Genomic DNA, 22,385 nt, shown 5'->3' on the forward strand with positions numbered 1-22,385 from the left:
TCGATCCATCAACGGCAGGTGGAGAAACCGTTGGCTCCTCGATTCAAACGAGGCGATCAGTGCGCATGCGCGACCCACGTGATTCTTCTTCTTCCTCAATTTGCAACGTCCCGTGACGTCATCGTCCAATTGACTGCACTGGAACCAATTTTTGATGAGAGTTATTTTCAGAGAAGATGTTTTACCATCGGTCGGCACATCGTGAACATCCGTCTCCATGGCGACCATCCCCGTTGCTGAAACCGGAAGTCCAGACGTCTGACTCCACCAACAATAAAAAATGACGTCAAAAGGTAATTCAGTGAAATCGCACAAATCGTGTTAAAACGATGCACCCGTTCAACGTGAAATTCAAATCCATCGAGAAGTCGGTGAATAAAAAGCTTTCTCAGAGATTTAACGATTTACTATGAGGAAGAAGAAGCATCACGTGGGTCGCGCATGCGCACTGATCGTCTCGTTTGAATCGAGGAGCCAACGGTTTCTCCACCTGCCGTTGATGGATCGAGTGAGTTCGTCGGTTTAAACTTCATGTTTAAAAACCGTTGAGTGATTCATACTGACGGGTGTGATGTGGATGTTTGAAGTATTTAACGGTGGAGACATGATTAGTGGAGAAGAGTTTTCAGTCGAAGAGGCAATGATCGGGTCAGTCTGTGTTTTGGCGGGAATGCGAGAAATAGGGCCAGTCTGTCTTTTCGCGGGAATCCGATCAATCGGGCCAGTCTGCGTTTTGGCGGGAATCCGGGAAATCGGGCCAGTCTGTGTTTTGGCGGGAATGCGAGAAATAGGGCCAGTCTGTCTTTTCGCGGGAATCCGAGAAATCGGGCCAGTCTGCGTTTTGGCGGGAATCCGAGAAATCGGGCCAGTCTGCGTTTTGGCGGGAATCCGAGAAATCGGGCCAGTCTGCGTTTTGGCGGGAATCCGAGAAATCGGGCCAGTCTGCGTTTTGGCGGGAATCCGAGAAATCGGGCCAGTCTGCGTTTTGGCGGGAATCCGAGGAATCGGGCCAGTCTGCGTTTTGGCGGGAATCCGAGGAATCGGGCCAGTCTGCGTTTTGGCGGGAATCCGAGAAATCGGGCCTAATTAATGCAAGGTCCTGTATAAGTTCATTGTGTGTATCCTTGTGTGAGTGTAAATAAAAGGAGAGTGATGACGGTGGGACACAAGGATTGGAAGGTAAATAAGAACAGAGTTCAATTTGTTCGACCACTTTATTAGCGTGGAACGACAATAATCAAACAAGTATTGAACAGGTTGAAACACCCACAACATCCCTGGCTCCGGGTCAGGCTGCGCATGCGCACTGGCACAGGGAACCGTCGATATGTAGAATTACCGTAAAGTACAATGTTCTCTATCTCCCTCCGAGTCTTTATTATGTTAATAGATAAAGGCTGAGAAAATATTAAGTTTAATGAATGAACAAAAGTTTATATCGCCCATCGTGTGACTATTCCATGGAGTAGTCCTTGTGCCAGGCAGGCACGCTGGTCGCTCTGGTGGATCGGCGTTGACCTATCGCTGGTGCTGGTGGTGTCACATCGGGCCCCAGTGGGGATGGGGCTCTCGGGGTTTCAGGGGCCGATGGTGGCGTCTGAAGGATCGCGCGCCTCGGTGTGCCTCGTCCTGGTGCTGCTGGCGTGTCTAAAACGGGTGTCGTCTTGCGCCGGGGTGTGCATACTGACGTCAGTGCCGGCGTGGGCCCCGTTGGCGTCGCAGATGTCACGGGTTCGCTGTCGAGGTCAGGCAGTTGCGGTGTTACAACGGGTGCAGGTACAGTGATTCGGGTTGCTAGATCATCATAGATAGACCGGGGTGGCAGCTGGTCATTGCGAACTGGGCTAAACTTGCGCAGGAATTTCCTGTTCCGAAGTGTGACTCTGCCCGAGCCATCGATCTTGATCACGTATTGGTCGTGTTGGCGTACCTCCACGATACTGCCTGTCTTGTCCCATTTTTTGGGTGGAATCCTGTCTGATTCTGTACGCGGACTTGGTCCCCTACAGCAAGTGGCAGAAGGCGTTTGGTGTGTTCTGCCCAGGTGTCGGCTGTGCGGATATGACGTTTGCGGAGGGCCTCCTCCCTCGCTTTCAGGGTCTCATGCCAAGTGTCGTGCGGTCTGTACTTCCCGGGGATAATTGGGATGAAATCGCGTATCGGGCGGCCGAAGACACACATTGCCGGGGAGATCTTCGTGTCAGGGTCAGGCGTGTTACGATATTGTAGTATCGCTCTCTGCACAGCGTCAGTGTCAAGTTCTCCCTGCGGGCTGGTGTTGTCCGTGATAAGTCGTTTCATTGTCTTAACTCCAATCTCCGCGCGACAGTTGCTGTGAGGGAAGGCCACCGATGACAAGCGGTGGTGTACGCCCATCTGTGCAGGAATGACCTGGTCTCGGTGGAGGTGAACTCCGGTCCCCCATCCGACGCGAGCTCTTCTGGTGTCCCGTACGTCACGAAGGCGCGACGTAAGTGGTTTATGAGTCCGGCGGCGCCACCCGTCGACTTTGAGATGATCGGCCAGTTCGAGTATCTGTCCACTGTCACAAGGTAGTGTGCACCCCTGTGTACAAAGAAGTCCGAGCACACTGCCTGAAAGGGGTAAACGACCGGAATAGGTGGAGTTGGTGGCGCTCCAGGCTGTGATGGTGCCATCCGGTGGCAGTGTTCGCAGTTTTTCCGAGTGGCGCTGATGTCGGCCGACATGCCTGGCCAGAATACAGAGGATTCTGCGCGGGCGGTCATCATTGATACGCCCTGGTGGGCAGCGTGTAGGGCGCTCAGCACATCGCCGCGGAGTGAGGGTGGTATGACTACTCGGTCCTTGTATAGGATCACTCCATCTGTCGATGTAATGTTCTCGCGGTACTGGTGATAGTCGCGAATTGTCTCTGGCATCTCGATTTTTGAGTCGGGGATGCCGTTCATTGTCATTCCCTCCAATATGTGCATATCGCCATCGCTGCTGGTGGCTTCCCTGACGCGATCCCATGTTACTGATCGCAATGATTCGAGGCCCGCGGCACACCATGCCAGGTTGTCCTCGACGTCGTCGTCATACTCCGGCTCAGTTTGGCGTAGGAGGGACAGGACGTCGGTGTGCGTGCTTGGTTGGAGGTGGGTCGCTATGGTGGCATTGTCATCTGGAAGGTTCATGAGTGGAGGTCGCGTGGTGCCAACTGGCCTGCGCGACATGGCATCTGCCGCCTTGTTCTTCATTCCCGGGATATGTATGATGCGGAAGCGATAACGCAGGGTCTTCTCCTTGAGGTTCCTGAGGCGGGGGTTGGGTATGTCGTCAAGTGCTCTGTCCGAAAGGAGTTTCAGCAGTGGTTTGTGGTCTACCGCAACGATCAGGTTCTCGCAGCCCAGTACGAAGTAGCGCGCTTTGTCCAAGGCGTCCGCGACTGCGAGAGCCTCGCCCTCTATGGGCGCGTATCTGGATTCTGCCGCGTGTGTAAATCTGCTGCCGACCAGGGTTATTTTCCATCCATCAGTGCAGCAGAATGGTCTAACTGGCACGCATCGGCAGTGCTTTTGAAGCAACCAGAATCCGATTCCCTCCTTCGACCAGTCCGTGGCGATGCATGTTGGCTTAGTTTTGTCAAATATGCGGACACCGTGTTCGATTTCTTGTACGATCACGTCTTTCGACTCGCGGAATATGTCCTCTAACTCCATGGACCACTGGAAGCGTTCTCCACTTTTCAGGAGCTTCCGGAATGGCTGCATTCGTTCGGCCATACTAAAGGCGTATGCCACCTGGTTGACAAGCCCGAACCACGATCTGACGTCGGTGATGTTACGCGGTTGTGGGAAATCGTGGATTGCTTCCAGGTAGCGGCTGCACGGTCGCACGTCGGTCATGGTGATGGTGAAGCCCGCGAAGTCCACCGTGGGTGCGCTGAAGACAAACTTCTCCGGGTTGAGGATGATTCCATTCCGGCCGCATATATCCAGCCATTGGACCGCCTGGAAGTAGCTCCCCTCAATCGTGTCTGACCATAGGAGCGTGTCATCTACGCACTTGGTCTTGTTACCAATGTCCGCGACGATCTCATCGTATCGTCGTGAGTAACCGTCCCCGATGCCATATACCCTTGTGGGGCAGATAGGTACCGGTAGCGCCCCCATGGAGTGATGAAGGTCGTCTTGTGGCGGTCGTCCTCGTGTAGGCGGACGCTATGGTAACCGTTCCATGCGTCGAATACTGTCTTGCGCTTCCCGTTAGGTACGCGTCTCGCCTGGTGGAACGGGGATTGGGTGTGGTGGGTCTCGCGGAACGCATGCTTGTTCAAGGCCTGAAAGTCGACGGTGCGTCGCGGCTTGCCATTCTTTTTCGCGCAAATTACCATGCGGTGACACCATGTCACCGGCGTGCCGACGGGTACTTCCTCCAACACGCCGAGCCGAACGTCCTGGTCGAGGCCTGCTTTTACCTCATCTTGCCAATGTATGGCCACGGAGATGGGAGTGTGATGGGCAACCGGTGTCGCGTTCTCACTGAGCATAAGACGTAGTGGCGGGCCGGTCATTCTCGGTAGTGGCTGGTGTGGGCACGTGTTGAATGTGCTCTGAGCATACATCCTGAGTAAATGTGACTGTAGTGCCTCTCTGTTGGCCTCGGTCGCTGGCATGGGGAGTGCGGTCGGCTTGGTCGGCGGCTCCGCGCGTCGCGGGCAGTCGCACAATTCCGAGGTCGTCAGATTCACCTCTCCGAGTGTCGGGAATCTGTCCGAGATCATTCCCAGGTCCATGCAGGCCGCGCGGGAGAGGAATATGCGGTCTGAAGAGTCCGTCACATACGCGATTTGGCGCGTCTCCAATCTCCGAGCGTCGTCACTGTTACCGGCGAATCTGACTACCACGGCTCCGAGGATACGAATTCCTCTGTTGTTTGCGGCCTTCATGGTCATGGATACAGGTATGAGGTCCTCGGTACTCAGGCCCATTTGTTGGACGACTTTAATGCCGATCAGGCAGCTCTGGCACCCCGTGTCTGCCATAGCGGGTAGGGTTACCGCGCGGGTGTGTTTCAGGAGGTTAAAACCCAGCGCTTTGTAATCCTCGCGCTTGTTGGTGAGAGTGAGGTTGACGTATGGCTGCGGGTCGGATATGCGTTTCATCCACTTATCGCACATATCATCGTACAGGTGGTGAGCGAGGGGAAGCGTGCGCATTTCGTCCTCTGTGCTGGCCATGGTGACCGTGCATAGCTCGACGAAGGCTGCCGTCTGCTCGTCGTACATCCCGTCGGTCTCCTTAGATGGGGGTCTTGCCGATCGGCCGCCCAGGCACGCCTTGTCGAGGTGATTCTGGCGGTCACACTTCCGGCACTTTTTACCGTATCCGGGGCACTCGGCGCGTCTGGCGCGCCATTGAGGCGTTTTGCCGTGGCCCACCTCGCCGCAGTAGATGCATACTCCTTCGGGCTTGGCCTTCCGTTTTCCGGCCTGGCTCCTACTCTGGCGTGGACGTCCTGTCGCTTTCCCCGCCGATACGAACTACTGATCGCGTCCGTGCTCTGAGTGTCAAGCAGGCGCGATGCCGAGCGTTTTCCAGACTCTTTGGCCTCGATATACTCTATCATGTCCTTTAATGGCATGTCCTGGTTCTTCTCACCGAGTAGGTCAAGTTGTATTGCTTGGTCCGCGATGCCACGGGCAACCACGTTGCGCAATATCTCTTCCGTGAAGTCGTTGACCTGATCGCACCCCGCCTTGGTGCACTTCATTTCATACTTGCACGTGTCCGCCTGCCCCTTGATGCGGGCGTGGAACGACCGGACGGGCTCCTCGTGTCCCTGCCGCATGTTAGACAGGGCCACTCGAGCTACCATCGTGTTCTCCGTCCGGACGGCGAGCGCCTTCATGGCGGCGAGGACGTCTTCTTCATCGCTGCCCACGAGGCTCCTACCCGCCGCGCGAGTGAGGTCCTTTCTCAGCTCCTCCTCACAGCACTCCAGTAGCTGCGCGACTATGTCGGGTCCGACAAGCTTAGTACCTGTTTTGTATTCGCCCCAGCGGGTTATGAAGTACGACCAGGCCTCGCCCGTTCCGGCCAGTGCTATGGAGGGACGCTTGAGTTTCTCCATCTTGGCATTCAAGCTCGCCGCCCTGGGGGCGGCGACGTGCACAGTGGCGTGTATACTCAACATGGCGGCCACCACTGCCGCCTCTGCGTGTGTAGCCATATAGTCACAACCCTCGATCGGGCACTCTGCTTCCACCGGCGCCATAGGAACAGTTATTCTGGAGTAAACGTTCTATGTTCGGTGATGCACACGTGTGTACAGTGTCCTGGGGGCGAAGATTGGGTACAGAACCCGAGAAATCCAAACTCACTGTCGACGTTCTCGTGGTCCGTTTTCACCCAGTCGCGTCCTCCTCAGCACCGACGATCTTTACTCGACTGCATCAAGTTGTTTGATTATAAATAAGAACAGAGTTCAATTTGTTCGACCACTTTATTAGCGTGGAACGACAATAATCAAACAAGTATTGAACAGGTTGAAACACCCACAACATCCCTGGCTCCGGGTCAGGCTGCGCATGCGCACTGGCACAGGGAACCGTCGATATGTAGAATTACCGTAAAGTACAATGTTCTCTAGAAGGGAGTTTGATGAAGGAAGGGGACATTTGGCCCATCGAGCCTGTGTTGCAGGTTATGTTTTCACCCTGTCTGGTTGTGTATGAGCAGGATCTCTCAGAACGTTGTGAACGGATTCCTACGAAATGTTGTGTATAAGTTGTGTGTGTGACGAGGACGAATTGATCCAATTTTGGTTCAGATCCGGATCCAGATACAGCCTCCCTGTGTGATATAAAAGGTGAACTATTCAGCCTGGTGGAGGTGTGCGCTCTCCCTCGTGTCCGTTTATTGTTCATTGTGAGAATGTCCTTTTCATGATCCCGAGCGTCTGATTATCCTTGAGAATGGATTTTGAGATATCCTGATGAAAGTTAAGGCCATCAACAATCACAACACCAAGGTTTTTCTCTGTTTGGACATCCTGAATAGTGACGTCACTCGTGTGGTTCCCACTCTTACTGTTTTACCTTCCAACATGCAGGACCTTGTGTTTGGTTTCATTGAAGGGGACTTTACAGGTGGTGGACCATTCCTGCGTCTTGTTTAAATCACCTTGAAGCGTGAAGTCTGCTTGATCCTGATCGTTAACTGGACCCATCATTTTCATGTCATCAGCAAAAATGTACACAAAGTTCGTGATCAATTGTGGCCGATCGTTAATAGAGATTAGAAACAAAAGGGGTCCGAGTACACGACCCCGTGGAAGACCACCTTTTACAGGACTCCAGCTTGAGCTCCCTCCGTCAACCGTAACTCTTTGAAGCCTTCTTGTAAGGAATGCTCCAATCCGAGGAAGGAGTTGTCCTCCGATACCACGTGATGCAATCTCCATCAACAGCGTTTTGTGTGGAAACAGCATCAAACGTTTTTCCGAAGTTTGAACATAAAATATCCACTGCACGTCCCTCGTAAACACGTGACACTTGTGACGTGCACGATCTTCTCGGCCGAAAACCATGCTGACCGTCTGTGAAGAGGTTGTGGGTCATCACTTGCGTTGTTCTGCCATCTCTGATTATATCCCCTCCCCCCCTTTCAGCACTTTACCAACCACTGATGTCAAACTTCCAGGGCAGTAGTTCTCAGGAGCTTGTGTGCTTCCTGTCTTATGAATGGGTAGTGATAGGTCGTCGCCATTTCCCAATTCTGTGGAAGAACCTCTTCATCGAGAGACTTTTGGAAGATTAATTATTAGTGGAGGTTCTGCAATAACATGAGCTCTCTCTCTTTGGAACATCTTGAATGAATACAGTCCGTCTTGCAAACCTTGAGTTCTTTAGGGCCAGAAGCTTTTTTCTAACTGTCTCTGTGATGTTTGGGACGGCACCCAACTCAGGGCCTTCAAAGTGCTGCTCCATTATAGGTACATAACACAGGTCCTCATTGTGCGGTACCAAGGCCAGGTCGCCGCGCTTCCGTTGTGCGGGGGAGGGGTCCGTCTCTCCTCGGCCGAGACTGGCTGTCCCGCATCAGGCGAGACTGGGCCGCCGTTCACCTTGTGCAACCCATGCCGAGCCAATGGGAGGATCGGTTGGAGAAGATTCTGCAAAGACATCAAGGTTTGTTTTGCGACGACCTTGGGAAACTCAAGGGCGTGGAGGCAAAGCTCTTCCTGAAGGAGGGGGTGGTTCCTCGTTTTTGTGAACCACGTCCGGTGCCGTATGCCCTGCGGGACAAGGTCAAGGGTGAACTAGATAGGCTGGAGGCCTGTGGAGTGATCGAGCGGGTGTCGTACTCAGATTGGGCCACCCCGATCGTCACGGTGCTGAAACGGAATGGAGACGTCCGATTGTGCGGGGACTTCAAGTCCACGGTTAGCCCGGGGCTAAGCGTGGATCAATATCCACTGCCGTCAATCGATGAAATATATGCACGATTGGCGGGCGTCGATACTTCACGAAGCTTTCGATTGTTGATTGGTTTCGTTTGGTCTTGTTATAATTGTCATTTCATCATTAGAATTGTCATTTTACGTCGGGAGGAGTGTGCTGTATCACGTGATTGGGTTTTGGTATATCATGACTCGCCCGCTAGGGGTGGCAGTGATGCACATTTGGACGCGGAATATAGCGGAGTTACTGCTACGCTCTCGCCCTCCATGTTCCGCTGCACCTCGGACACCACACTCATCTGTGAGTACACTGCTGAAGAAGCCGTTCAATATGTCTGCTTTCTCACCATCTGTTCCAGATAACTTTCCAGAGGGGTCTGCACCATTGCGATTTGAACTCAGATTCCGAGCTGAGCTTGATTCGTCCTCTTGGCAGTTTTGTCGAGTCAGGCGCCGTGATTTGTTTCCTTCCTCGGTGTATCTTTCAAAGTGTAACACACCGTCAGTAGTCGTGTACCTTCTGCATGCCTTGTGCCTTTTTTCCTCACTGTGCCACAGCTTCCCTGGAGATGTCGTGGTTTCTCCAGATTCCCTTCTGAGACGAGGCTACGGGATTTGGAATGCATCCTTCCACACTCTGTTCGAAATGCTGCCTGAAAAAGCTCCAAGCTTCACGACAGCTCATGTAAGCAAGGTGATCCACCCATTGGATCTCCTCAAGCATTTCATTCACACGATCAAAATTCCCCTTATTCTGTTTAAGTTTGGGTGATATTGTTGACTCACGTGCCTTGGCAAGTACACAGATCCACAACTATACAGCAGTGGTGGTTACTACGGATTCTGTGTAATTAACCATCTCCTGTCTGTTTGTAAGTAGATCCACGACGATGCAGCAGAGGTCGCATCTCATCTCCATGAGTGTTCATCTCGTTTGGGGTTCGGTGCACACGGACGACGGATCGGCAGGAGGATAAAAACCCGTCAAAAATATCAGGTTGGAATTATTTTAGTTGAAATCTTCAAGGAGACTGGAAGACATTATGCATGAATTAATTTTAACACACTTCATGTTATTTCAAAACACCACATGAAGAAATGTGATCAGAATTTATATTTTTTTTAAATCTGGGATGTTTCGTTTTGACCTTACAGCCTCTTGAGCATGCCAGAATCTGAAGCCTCGGCCTAGCGTCAGGTGTGCTTATATCTTCTTAATTTATAAGACGCTCTGCTGATGTAAATGAGCACTCGTTTTACTCTGTGTGTGTGTTTACACATTACGTGCAGCGAGTTTCACCTCCTTGTGGGTTGTGTTTATTTATTTATTTTAAAGTTTCTGCACTTCGCACACGAGGCCCGTTTGTAAGTCACTGTCTGCAATTCCAAAAGAAGTGACGTTATTCCTCTTTAATGAAAAATGTTTTTCAAGTTTTGTTTGTCCTGAAAAATAGACGTGAGTGAACACACAGTTGTGTGAAATTTTTTCCTTTAAATCCCTTCTGAAATGGTCCTTATGAAGGGGGTCAGACAAATACACACTGTGTTTTACATCGGTAGATTCTTACCTCCACCACCGAAGGTGAAGGAGGTTATGTTTTCACCACTTTCTGACTGTTTGTTTGTGTGCAGGATATCTCAGTTTTTTGTGGACGTGTTGGGTTTGTGACAAGGACGAACTGATTAGATATTGGTGAAGATCCGGATCCGGATCAGATAATTTTTGAAGTGATTCGTCACCATTGAGAGATCGGGTTAAACTAATATATAACACTATATCTCAAAAAGTTCTGGACGGATTCGGATGAAACTTTGTGGACAGGTTGGGTGTGTGAATTTGAAAGGAAGAATTGATTCATTTTTGGTGAAAATCTGGATCTTGATTCAACAATTTTTTTCACTGATTCTTCACCATTGATAAATATGGGCAAACTAATATATCGTGTTGCGGTTCTGCAAAAGTTCATGCCTCTAAGGCAATGGCACCCAACATGCAGTGGTCCCCAGGCAGTTATTTCATGAGTATTTGTGGAGTTATCCTCTCGTCATGTCTCGTGAGTTAATGGGATGAAGTGCGTTACGTGGGTCTCGAAGTTAGGTAGAATAAATATCTCTGATTCATACTCTGATCCCGACTCTAACCCTGTCCTTTTATCCATCGTGCAACACAAGCATGCAAGCACACACGCCTTCAATGGGCAATTGTTTATAACCACACCACGATGCCTCCCGTGGCTCGGATCATCCACATCCCCCTGCACAACAAACAACTTTCCCCAGGATTTGTGCGCCATCATTTCATTCAAATCTGCGCGCCAATTCCCATCCGGCACCTCACCTTACTCTGCACCTCACGAACCAAATCTCACCACTTTGACTACAAACGCCTACCACACACGGGGAAAATATTCCCGCATCCCCTCGTACCTCTGCATTGCTACAATTCACCACGCGAATTTGAGGAGCACCGCGCGGCATCGGATTGTCCTCGGCGCCGCGCGGTGCCCAACCACGCAATGGACGCAAATAACCCCACCGCATCTTACTGGGAACGTCCCGGGTGAGCGACCAGAATTGATGCAGCCCTCATCCAGTCGTCTGACCATGGCAATACCAGGGGCAACGAGGGGGGGTCGTGAGAAGGGCGATCCAAGAGTTTGGTTCAGGTCCCAAATGTGCATTTTGGCTCATGAAGAAGCCTGTGGGTGGTGGAGAAAGTCCGCTCCATCCGATAATCAGACTGCACTCGGTGCACGTTCAGGGCCAGGGTGTCGGCTCGGGGAGTATGCCCCATGTTAAGAAAGGAGGTTCGAGCTGTGCTCAAGATGAGAAGCATCTGAGACAGTTTCCGGTCTCGGAACCTGGCAGGGCGTGGCTCGGGCTGCTGTGACCCAATAGAGGAGCAGGATTTGGGTCACGGCACGTCGCTTTCCAGTCCTCACCCCACCCTTCGTCTCGGGCTTATAAAAGGTGTAGCGCGGAGCCGTTAGAGCCTCCTCCCTCTTCTTCAAACATTATTTGTGTGTGATTGCCGTCCAGAGTGCGCTTCTTCTTCTTCAAGGACCTGATCCAAGACGAATGTCATCCTTCGATACTCCCTTCCGTGCTGTCGACGTCCTGCCACCCTCGCTCAGCCAGACAGACCAGTGTGGAGCGCACGTTGCCACGAGCCCCGGCCAATATATTGGCAGGAGATAACGCACCATGTTACGAGGTGGGAACGCTCAGGCGGAGCATCCCACAGAGGTACACACTACACCTACAGACCTTTACACGACCTGCAGACCCTCTATCCCGTCTTCTGTGGACGCACAACAACGTCACTGACTCGCAATCCCATTTTCCTCTGGAACGACACTGCACCCCTCACATCGCCAACATAGCACCTCCTCACTCCTGCACCGGTGACACCGGTATCTTTCCCACGACCCCTCCCAAAGCGACCTTGGCCACGTTTGTCAGCCGATCCCACCAGGTATTACGGGGATGCTCATCCTCACCTTTTCTTTCTTTCTTGGCTCTCTAACTTTCCTCAGGTGTGTGTGGGTGTGTGATTGCGCCTGTTCTCGAGTAAGTAAGATTGCAGAAGATCGTCGGGATAATCCTGCTCTGTCTTCTTTTATAATTTGCCTTTTGTCGCACCCCACAAATTCCTTGCTGTCTCCTGCTGTACATAAAAAAATACACTCCATTCAATGTGCGACATACGTTTCCTCTCTTGATTGTAAATCAATGTGTTGTGCAGAAATGTTCCCAGCTCGTTTTCTTGTTTTCTTCCATTGGTCCAGTACGGTCCGCACCCAAGTTTAGCCAGGACCGTCTGATTCCACGCTGGTACGTGCTTGGCAGTTACTCTCGGCTGCACCTGATCTGGTAAGGTGATACGGTTTGACCAAGGGCGTACCGAGGGCGTGTTCCCTGGTAATTAGATCACGTGACCTTTTGGAAAATTGTATTTATGAGACGGAGGACCCAAAGTCACGTGGTCGAGTTATTTGTGCTCGTGGTCGATTAGCGACCCACAACATCACGAAGTTATTCGTGTGCGACGTCCTGCGATTCCGGAGAGTCTGGTGGGAACCCGAGGGAGTTCACCCCTCGTGGTCCTCGCCCCTGACCTTGGGTCCACAACAACAGCACGATATCTCAAAAAGTTGTGGACAGATTCGGATGAAAGTTGGTGGACCGGTTGGGTGTGTGACAACGACGAATTGATTCGATTTTGTTGATCTGGGTACGATAATTATTTAATTTTTTTCCCCGTGATTCTTCACCATTGAGAGATTGGATGAAAATCGATAAAGCACTGTATAGCATGATATTTCAAACATGTAATGGGTCCGTTATGTTCTCATGGATCAGGTATTGCGTGGCGGAGGTATATCCTCCACCGAGTTCTCTTCTAGTTATTCCTGTTTTGCTCTTCTTGTTTTTCTTCAATTTGTTTTTCATCATTTTTTCTGTCCAAAACAATATCCTGCTTTGTTGAATCGTTTAATTTGTGTCCCGAGTGAAGTCGGGCCTACTGGTGATAGTTGGAGTGTGATTCCCTCTGTTTTTTGCCTCGTTTTCACTCCTTTTATCCCAGGTATTGTTCCTTTTGATCCCTCAGCTGAATCCATTTCCCATCCTCCCTCCAAAATACAAACAACAAATCTCTCCATCTTTATTCAAAAAAAAAAAAACAACCCAACAACCAACAAGAACAACATCAGGAAAATAATCCAAACTCTTATCTCAGTGCTCAGTTACTCATTTCCCTGTTCCTTCTTCTTTTCAACATCCCCAAACTGAATCTTCACTGAACAAGGAGAGAAAAGACATAAAATGTGATCGCCTCCATGGTTTTCGCTGTACGGAGTAAAAGGGCCAGCTCGTAATCACAAGATTCAGATTTATGCACAACTGACTTGAGTGGTCATGTGACATGGAAGATTGTGTACGATTGGGTTCTTAGGTCATGAATATTAATGATGTGGGTGGAGAAAGGTGGAGTCAAAAGCGAGTGGGCGGGATGGCAGGAACCAGCAGGAGTGAGCAGACAGGAATTGGAACTCCAGACGGCCTCGTGACCCGTTCTCTGTAGGCCCCAAAGTTGCAGGGCGGGGCGTCACCCCGAAGCGATGTGTCGTCACGCGAATCGGGCGCTCTGATTGGGCCCCGGCCACCGCACGGCCGGGGCCCAATGACCGGAACTTCCATGACCGGAAGCGGCCTCACTGTACATCCGGCAAGCCAAAGCTGAGCTGTGGAATCGTCTTGCTCCGAACCCCTTGATACGAATCGCCTTGCCCCGCTCGAGGATGTTCGCCGTCCGCAGGAGACATCCTTGGCCGTTGTGGTGAGCCAAGACCGACGGTAAGAGCTGATTGTAACCCCATGTGCAGACCCAAACAAGATGCATGCTATTTGTGCCCCACTCTGTGTATGATAATATATGATCCCGGGGCTGCGCGTGGGTCCGCCGCCATTGAGCATGCGGTCATTTATCAAAGGCGGTGGTGTGCGCGGAGCCGGCCCTGATCTGTGTCAGGAATTGAATGAAAAGATTGGATATAATTATTCGGTGTAGACTTGGATGGAAAAGAGAATAGATATAAGTATTATATGGAGATTTGGATTGAAAATGAAGATATATTTAATTGTTAGACTCATAAATGGGTTGAAAAGAGCGCGTTGCGTGCGGACTGTACGCCGTTGGCATTTGGTGTGTTGTTCCAATATCCTCCACCCCCCCCAGCCCTAACAACCAATACCCGAACAACCATCCCATCACCCACAAAAATCCCCCCCCCCAGCACCACTTCCAACCCCCCTGCCCCCCCAATCACCCACACAAATGTCCTAACCTGCTCGCTTTGATTGACCTGGTGTTGTCTTTGCCTGCATCAACAGCTGAATGCGAGCGTGGCTTTAGTCACATGAAACGCTTCAAAAGTGACCTTCGATCTACCCTTAATTCAGATGCCCTGAATGACCTTATGCTCCACTCAGCTGTTGGCACCAAGTGTTGGGTCGCACCATCCCTCCCGGTCGCGGCAGCGGCGCCATCATGTTGGTCATGCTTCTGGTCTCCTGAACAGTCGGTGGGGTTTGTCGTTGTGCTGCACACATTCCGTGCTCTCCAGTGCTAGTGGTGGTCTGTTTTTCTCTACCCCGGGCACAGCACGGGTATCGATGCTTGTGCTGACTTTTGCGAACACACATTCTTACAGTGAAGGGCATGGCCGGGGCTTTTACAGGTGGCCGCGGCTTGGATTAACTTCAGGGATAGAGAAAAAGAGTAGGAATAAAGTTAGAGACATAATCAGGCCAATCGATGAGATCCACACAACGCACATTGCCCCATTTGTCCCATGAGACAAGAGGGAAGGGACTATCTGTCCGTATATTCGTGAAATAACTGTCTGGGGACCACTATATGGTTGATGCCATCGCTTTGGAGGGATGCGGTTCCGGAAACCTCAACAATATTTTTGTCGAATTTATCATTTCCCTTCCTTTCTGTTTTACGTGGTTTTCCGTGGGTTGGCAGAATTCCTTTTTCTCCATTTATGACCCTCTTAATTCCTTTTCTAAACAAGAGGAACCAGAAAACAGTTCTTATCTCGATGAGAAATTTGTTTTTGATTTTATTCTGTTCACTCATCTGGCACTTGGATTCCTTTTATTGCTTGGTCCTTCAGGATATGTGATGGAGCCAACAGGAATCGGTCAAAGATTTCCCTGCAACCCGAGTACATCTCAACAAAACCACGAACAACGCGAACAAATTGAGGGGAAACATCCACAAGCTCAAGGGATACTCTCACAACCTCAACATCACAGCCAGTAAATCGAACGGAAACACGAACAATCTGGACAAAGAAACCAGGAAGTCAAACTCCAGCAAAGAGAACAGAGACACAAAGAAATCGAACAGAGACATCAGGGAACCGGACAAAAACACCTGCAAGTTGAACAGGCAATCTCTCAAAAAGCCTCAGATTTTGCAACAACTCTTTCTCTTCCAGGTCCCTCTCAACCACATAAATCCCCAGGTACACCACCTGCTCTGAATAACCAGAAATCCAAACTCCCAGGTGAAGAGGGACAACTGGAATTTCAACGCAGAATGGAAGAGAAAAACAAGGAAACCGAACAGAGACGACAGAGGTCCGATGAAATACGCCGGCAAATTGAACAGGCAATCCAACAAGACGTCTCAATGTTGCGAACAGAGTACGGAGTCAATCCAAGTCCTCCTCTTCCAGGTCCGTCCCAGGCAAACCCATCCCCACTTCCAACAATTGCTTTGAAACATCACCTGTCCAAACTCGAAGGTGAAAGGATGTATCACGAACTTCTATGGATAGACGAACTGAGAAAAGAGAAAATGAAACAGAAAGCCGAAAAAAAATGCCGTGTAATTGAACATGTAATCCGGGACGTCACCTTCGATTTGCAAACAATATATGGAGTCAATCCAAGTATTGATCTTCCAGGTCCGTCTCAGCCAAACACAAGCCAAGTTAATATTTCTCTTCTGGAAGATCAATTGTGCAAAATCCTCGGTGAAGAGAGACGTCAGCAAGATTTACAGAAAGACAAAAGAAGACAAATGGAGTTCGAACAAAAATGCCGTGGAGTTGAACAAGCAATCCAAGAGGCATCCTTCGCCTTGCAAACAAATTATGGAGTCAATCCAAGTATTCGTCTACCAGGTCCGTCTCAGCAAAACACAACCCAAGCTCAACTTTCTTTGCTGGAAGATCAAATGTGCAAAATCTTTGGTGATGATAGATGTCAGCAAAACTTACAGAAAGACAAAAACAGAAAATACGTAAACAAAAAAACGGAGATCGAAAAGAATTGTCTTGGAGTTGAACAAGCGATCAAACAAGCAACCTTCATCTTGCAAACAAAATACGGAGTCAATCCAAGTGTTCCTCTCCCAGGTCCGTCTCTGCCAAACACAAGCAAAGTTAAACTTTCTGTTCTGGAAGATCAACTGTGCAAACTCCAAGATGAAGTGAGACGTCAGCAAGATTTACACAAAGACAAAAACAGACAAACGCAGATCAAACAGAAATGTCTGCAAATTGAACAGGCAATTGAAGACCAAACCTTCGTCTCGCCAACCGTGTATGAAACCAATCCAAGTACCGCTCCACCAGGTACGTCGCAGGCAAATAAATCCCCACTTACACCTTCTGTACTGGAACACCAGGTGTCCAAACTCCCTCGTGAAGAGAGACAACAGGAATCTCAATGCAGAATGGAACAGATATGGAAGGAAACCGAACAGAGATCACAGTCCTCCGATGAAAAACGCCGGCGAATTGAACTGGAAATCGAAGAGAAAACCGAAATCTTGCTCAAAAAATACGGGGCTATTCCAAGTACTCCTCCACCAGGTACGTCTCAAACAAACACATCACCACTTTCACAATTTCTGCTGAAATTCCAGGTGTCCAAACTCAACGATGAAAAGAGACATCAGAAATATCAACACAGAATGGAACTGATAATCAAGAAAACCAACCAGAGATCACGGGACTCCGATGGAAAACGCCGGGAAATTGAACAGGAAATCCAAGAGAAAACCTCATTGTTGCTCACAAAATACGGGGTCATTCCAAGTACTCCTCCACCAGGTACGTCTCAGGCAAACACCTCCTCACTTTCACAATTTGGTCTGAAACACCAGCTGCCTCAACTCGGAGGTGAAATGAGCTTCCATGAATCTCTACGGAGAGACGAACAGAGACAAGAGAAAATCGGACACACACACAAGCATATGGAACAAAAATACCTGCGAATTGAAGAAGGAATCCAACACAAAACCTTCGTGGTGCAAACACAATACGAAGTCAATGATGGATGCGCTGGGACCACAGTGAGGTCTTGTTGTTCAAGGGAGGATCCGAGTGCCGAGTCACCTTTAAATCAGGACGCGGTGTCTCATTGGATGTAAACCCCAAATGCTCTCTTCCCTCCCAACCAGATGTAAATGGATCATCCTCTCCAAGTTCATCACCGAAAGAATCACCCTCACCGAAACCACCACCAGCATCTTCCCAGGAAGTCAAAAACAAAGAAATAATACAAAAAGGGGACAAGGACGAAAAGATTAAGGAGAAGAGGAAGAATCTAAAATGAAAATGGTGGTGGGGGAGAGTGGGTGAGTTGTGGAGGAAGTGCGACTACATACAAATACTTTGTTTTTTTTAACAAAAGGAAACAGAAAAAAGTTTTTATCAAGATGAGAAGTTTGTTTTTGATGTTATACTGTTCATGCACCTGGCACTTGGATTCCTTTAATTGCTTGGTCCTTCAGGATAGGGGATGGATTAAGCAGTAATCGGACCAAGATTACCCCACAACCTGAGTACATCTCAACAAAACCAAGTCCCAGTTATCCACCATGTTCTGAACCAACAGCAATTTGTTCTATCATCTGAACCGATCAGTGAACAACACGAACAGAAACACGAACAAATTGAGAGGAGACATCCTCAGGCTGAACAGATACTCCCACAAGCTCAACAGTGAACATCGTCACCACCATTGACAGTGAAACCAACGAAAACACAATCAAGTCTTACTCTGAGCTGAACAAAGAAACCAGGAAGTCAAACTCCAGCAAAGGGAAGGGAACCACCAGGAAATCGAGATGTATGAATATCGAACAGAAACGCCAGCATATCGATCAGAGACACCGACATGTCGAAAAGAGACACCTGCGTATTGAACTGAGACACCTACATGTCGAACAGAGACACCGACTTGTCGAACAGAGACACCTACATGTCGAACAGAGACCCCGACATGTCGAACAGAGACACCGACTTGTCGAACAGAGACACCGACATGTCGAACAGAGACACCTACATGTCGAACAGAGACACCGACTTGTCGAACAGAGACACCTACATGTCGAACAGAGACACCGACATGTCGAACAGAGACACCGACTTGTCGAACAGAGACACCGACATGTCGAACAGAGACACCTACATGTCGAACAGAGACACCGACATGTCGAACAGAGACACCGACATGTCGAACAGAGACACCGACTTGTCGAACAGAGACACCGACATGTCGAACAGAGACACCGACATGTCGAACAGAGACACCTACATGTCGAACAGAGACACCTACATGTCGAACAGAGACACCTACATGTCGAACAGAGACACCGACATGTCGAACAGAGACGCCTACATATTGAACAGAGACACCTACATGTCGAACAGAGACACCGACATGTCGAACAGAGACACCGACTTGTCGAACAGAGACACCGACATGTCGAACAGAGACACCTACATGTCGAACAGAGACCCCGACATGTCGAACAGAGACACCAACTTGTCGAACAGAGACACCGACATATCGAACAGAGACCCCGACATGTCGAACAGAGACACCTACATGTCGAACAGAGACCCCGACATGTCGAACAGAGTCACCGACTTGTCGAACAGAGACACCGACATGTCGAACAGAGACACCTACATGTCGAACAGAGACACCGACATGTCGAACAGAGACACCTACATGTCGAACAGAGACACCGACATGTCGAACAGAGACACCGACTTGTCGAACAGAGACACCGACTTGTCGAACAGAGACACCGACTTGTCGAACAGAGACACCGACATGTCGAACAGAGACACCTACATGTCGAACAGAGACACCTACATGTCGAACAGAGACACCGACATGTCGAACAGAGATACCGACTTGTCGAACAGAGACACCTACATGTCGAACAGAGACACCTACATGTCGAACAGAGACACCTACATGTCGAACAGAGACACCGACATGTCGTACAGAGACCCCGACATGTCGAACAGAGACCCCGACATGTCGAACAGAGACACCGACTTGTCGAACAGAGATACCGACATGTCGAACAGAGACACCTACATGTCGAACAGAGACACCTACATGTCGAACAGAGACACCGACTTGTCGAACAGAGACACCGACATGTCGAACAGAGACACCTACATGTCGAACAGAGACACCGACATGTCGAACAGAGACACCGACATGTCGAACAGAGACACCGACATGTCGAACAGAGACACCTACATGTCGAACAGAGACACCGACATGTCGAACAGAGACACCGACATGTCGAACAGAGACACCTACATGTCGAACAGAGACACCGACATGTCGAACAGAGACACCGACATGTCGAACAGAGACACCGACTTGTCGAACAGAGACACCGACTTGTCGAACAGAGACACCGACTTGTCGAACAGAGATACCGACATGTCGAACAGAGACCCCGACATGTCGAACAGAGACACCTACATGTCGAACAGAGACACCGACTTGTCGAACAGAGATACCGACATGTCGAACAGAGACACCTACATGTCGAACAGAGACACCTACATGTCGAACAGAGACACCGACTTGTCGAACAGAGATACCGACATGTCGAACAGAGACACCTACATGTCGAACAGAGACACCGACTTGTCGAACAGAGATACCGACATGTCGAACAGAGACACCTACATGTCGAACAGAGACACCTACATGTCGAACAGAGACACCGACTTGTCGAACAGAGACACCAACATGTCGAACAGAGACACCTACATGTCGAACAGAGACCCCGACATGTCGAACAGAGACACCGACTTGTCGAACAGAGATACCGACATGTCGAACAGAGACACCTACATGTCGAACAGAGACACCTACATGTCGAACAGAGACACCGACATGTCGAACAGAGACACCGACATGTCGAACAGAGACACCTACATGTCGAACAGAGACACCAACATGTCGAACAGAGACACCTACATGTCGAACAGAGACACCGACATGTCGAACAGAGACACCGACATGTCGAACAGAGACACCGACATGTCGAACAGAGACACCGACATGTCGAACAGAGACACCTACATGTCGAACAGAGACACCGACATGTCGAACAGAGACACCGACATGTCGAACAGAGACACTTACATGTCGAACAGAGACCCCTGCATGTCGAACAGAGACACTTACATGTCGAACAGAGACACTTACATGTCGAACAGAGACCCCTGCATGTCGAACAGAGACACTTACATGTCGAACAGAGACACTTACATGTCGAACAGAGACCCCTGCATGTCGAACAGAGACACTTACATGTCGAACAGAGACACCTACATGTCGAACAGAGACACTTACATGTCGAACAGAGACTCCTGCATGTCGAACAGAGTCCCCTGTATGTTGAACAGAGACTCCTGCATATCGAACAGAGACCCCTGCATGTCGAACAGAGACCCCTGCATGTCGAACAGAGACCCCTGTATGTGGAACAGAGACCCCTGTATGTCGAACAGAGACACCGACATGTCGAACAGAGACACCTACATGTCGAACAGAGACACCGACATGTCGAACAGAGACACCGACTTGTCGAACAGAGACACCGACATGTCGAACAGAGACACCTACATGTCGAACAGAGACACCGACATGTCGAACAGAGACACCGACATGTCGAACAGAGACACCTACATGTCGAACAGAGACACTTACATGTCGAACAGAGACCCCTGCATGTCGAACAGAGACTCCTGCATGTCGAACAGAGTCCCCTGTATGTTGAACAGAGACTCCTGCATATTGAACAGAGACCCCTGCATGTCGAACAGAGACCCCTGCATGTCGAACAGAGTCCCCTGTATGTTGAACAGAGACTCCTGCATATTGAACAGAGACCCCTGCATGTCGAACAGAGACCCCTGCATGTCGAACAGAGACCCCTGCATGTCGAACAGAGACCCCTGCATGTCCAACAGAGACCCCTGCATGTCCAACAGAGACTCCTGCGATTTTGACCAGAGATCCATCAGCAAGCCTTCTGGTTGTGTACAACATGCAGGGTCAATCAAACTGCTCCTCCACCATCAGTTACTTCTCAGCCAAATGACCTGAACCAAAATCGAATCGGCTCGGCTTTTTCTTGTCACCTCCTCAACTCATACACCTCGTTTTTTTTGTCTGAATCCGTCCACAACTTTATGAAATATCGTGCTACGTATTGTTTTTGTATGCTTGGTGTTGGCTTCATGGTGAGTGTCGTGGGTTTGGGATCCTCGGGTCCTGAGTTCAATTCCTTCAATTCCTGCCTGCCATTTAATCAACACCAAAATCATTTTACACGAAGTTTTTAACCTGAAGCTGTGACCTTGCCCTGCTGTAAGAACTGTGAAGAAACCATTCTCACGTGATGGGGATGTTTGTACTGACTCTGTTTGTCTGTTTTGGTGAAATATCATGAAGGTATGCCTGGTGTCGGTTTAATGGTTGGTGTGGTGGACTTGGTTTACTTGGGTCCTGAGTTCAAATCCCACTTGGCTGTTGAATTAATACCAGGTGTGGTTGACTCAGTTTGTCATCCTTCTGAGGTTGGCAAAATGAGTACCAGCTTGCTGGTATTTTCAGTACCCCGGTCAGAGTTGTCACCTGTCCAAGAATGTTCCCAATAGTCCAGGAGACTGCGATGGCAGCACTGATGCTCTGTACAGAGTGTGGTCCTGACGGATGTATTGTTTTTGACCCTATCTCTCAATTGTATCACTATCTCAAAATGACCCCATCAACTTGAAATATCAACTTCAAGTATCACTTGAAAAATTCTTCAAAGAAAACTTTATGGAGGTATGGTGAAGAAGGGTCGGCCTCAAGGAAACACGATATGAAAAGACGACGAAAACTCAACAATTATCACAAGTTTTAACACAAGACCGAGCTCGAAACACACAGTAAACAGATAGAACAAAATGACAGTAAAAATACGAGAAAAAACAACCGGAAAACTAAAATTTGAGAAAGTCGGCAGAGATCCTGAAAAGGAACCGCCTCCGTCACTTTTAGTCCGGTGGTGATAAATTGTTGCGATGTTGGTGTGGCACAGGCATGATGGACCGAAT

General features: G+C 49.6%; 2 protein-coding genes across 5 annotated transcripts in view; one reads left to right on the forward strand and one right to left on the reverse strand.

Annotated features, from left to right (window-relative positions):
• The window catches only part of LOC147006667 (uncharacterized), a 65,264-nt gene extending 64,634 nt beyond the window's left edge, over nt 1-630 (reverse strand). For all 4 annotated transcript variants that reach the window (XR_015054669.1, XR_015054654.1, XR_015054663.1 and 1 more), the window contains exon 1: nt 1-630. The gene's annotated coding sequence lies outside the window, so the exon portion shown is untranslated.
• Nucleotides 631-670: 40 nt separating this feature from the next.
• The window catches only part of LOC147006669 (uncharacterized), a 30,457-nt gene continuing 8,742 nt past the window's right edge, over nt 671-22,385 (forward strand). Inside the window, exons 1-3 of the mRNA XM_085868237.1 lie at nt 671-1,179; nt 6,619-9,112; nt 9,308-9,424. The gene's annotated coding sequence lies outside the window, so the exon portion shown is untranslated. The remainder of the gene's footprint in view (nt 1,180-6,618; nt 9,113-9,307; nt 9,425-22,385) is intronic.

This window comes from Eptatretus burgeri, unplaced genomic scaffold (assembly GCF_056783735.1).
Source record: "Eptatretus burgeri isolate ZD-2024b unplaced genomic scaffold, Ebu_testis_v1 Ebu_testis_scaffold_3157, whole genome shotgun sequence".
Classification (NCBI taxonomy): Eukaryota; Metazoa; Chordata; class Myxini; order Myxiniformes; family Myxinidae; genus Eptatretus; species Eptatretus burgeri.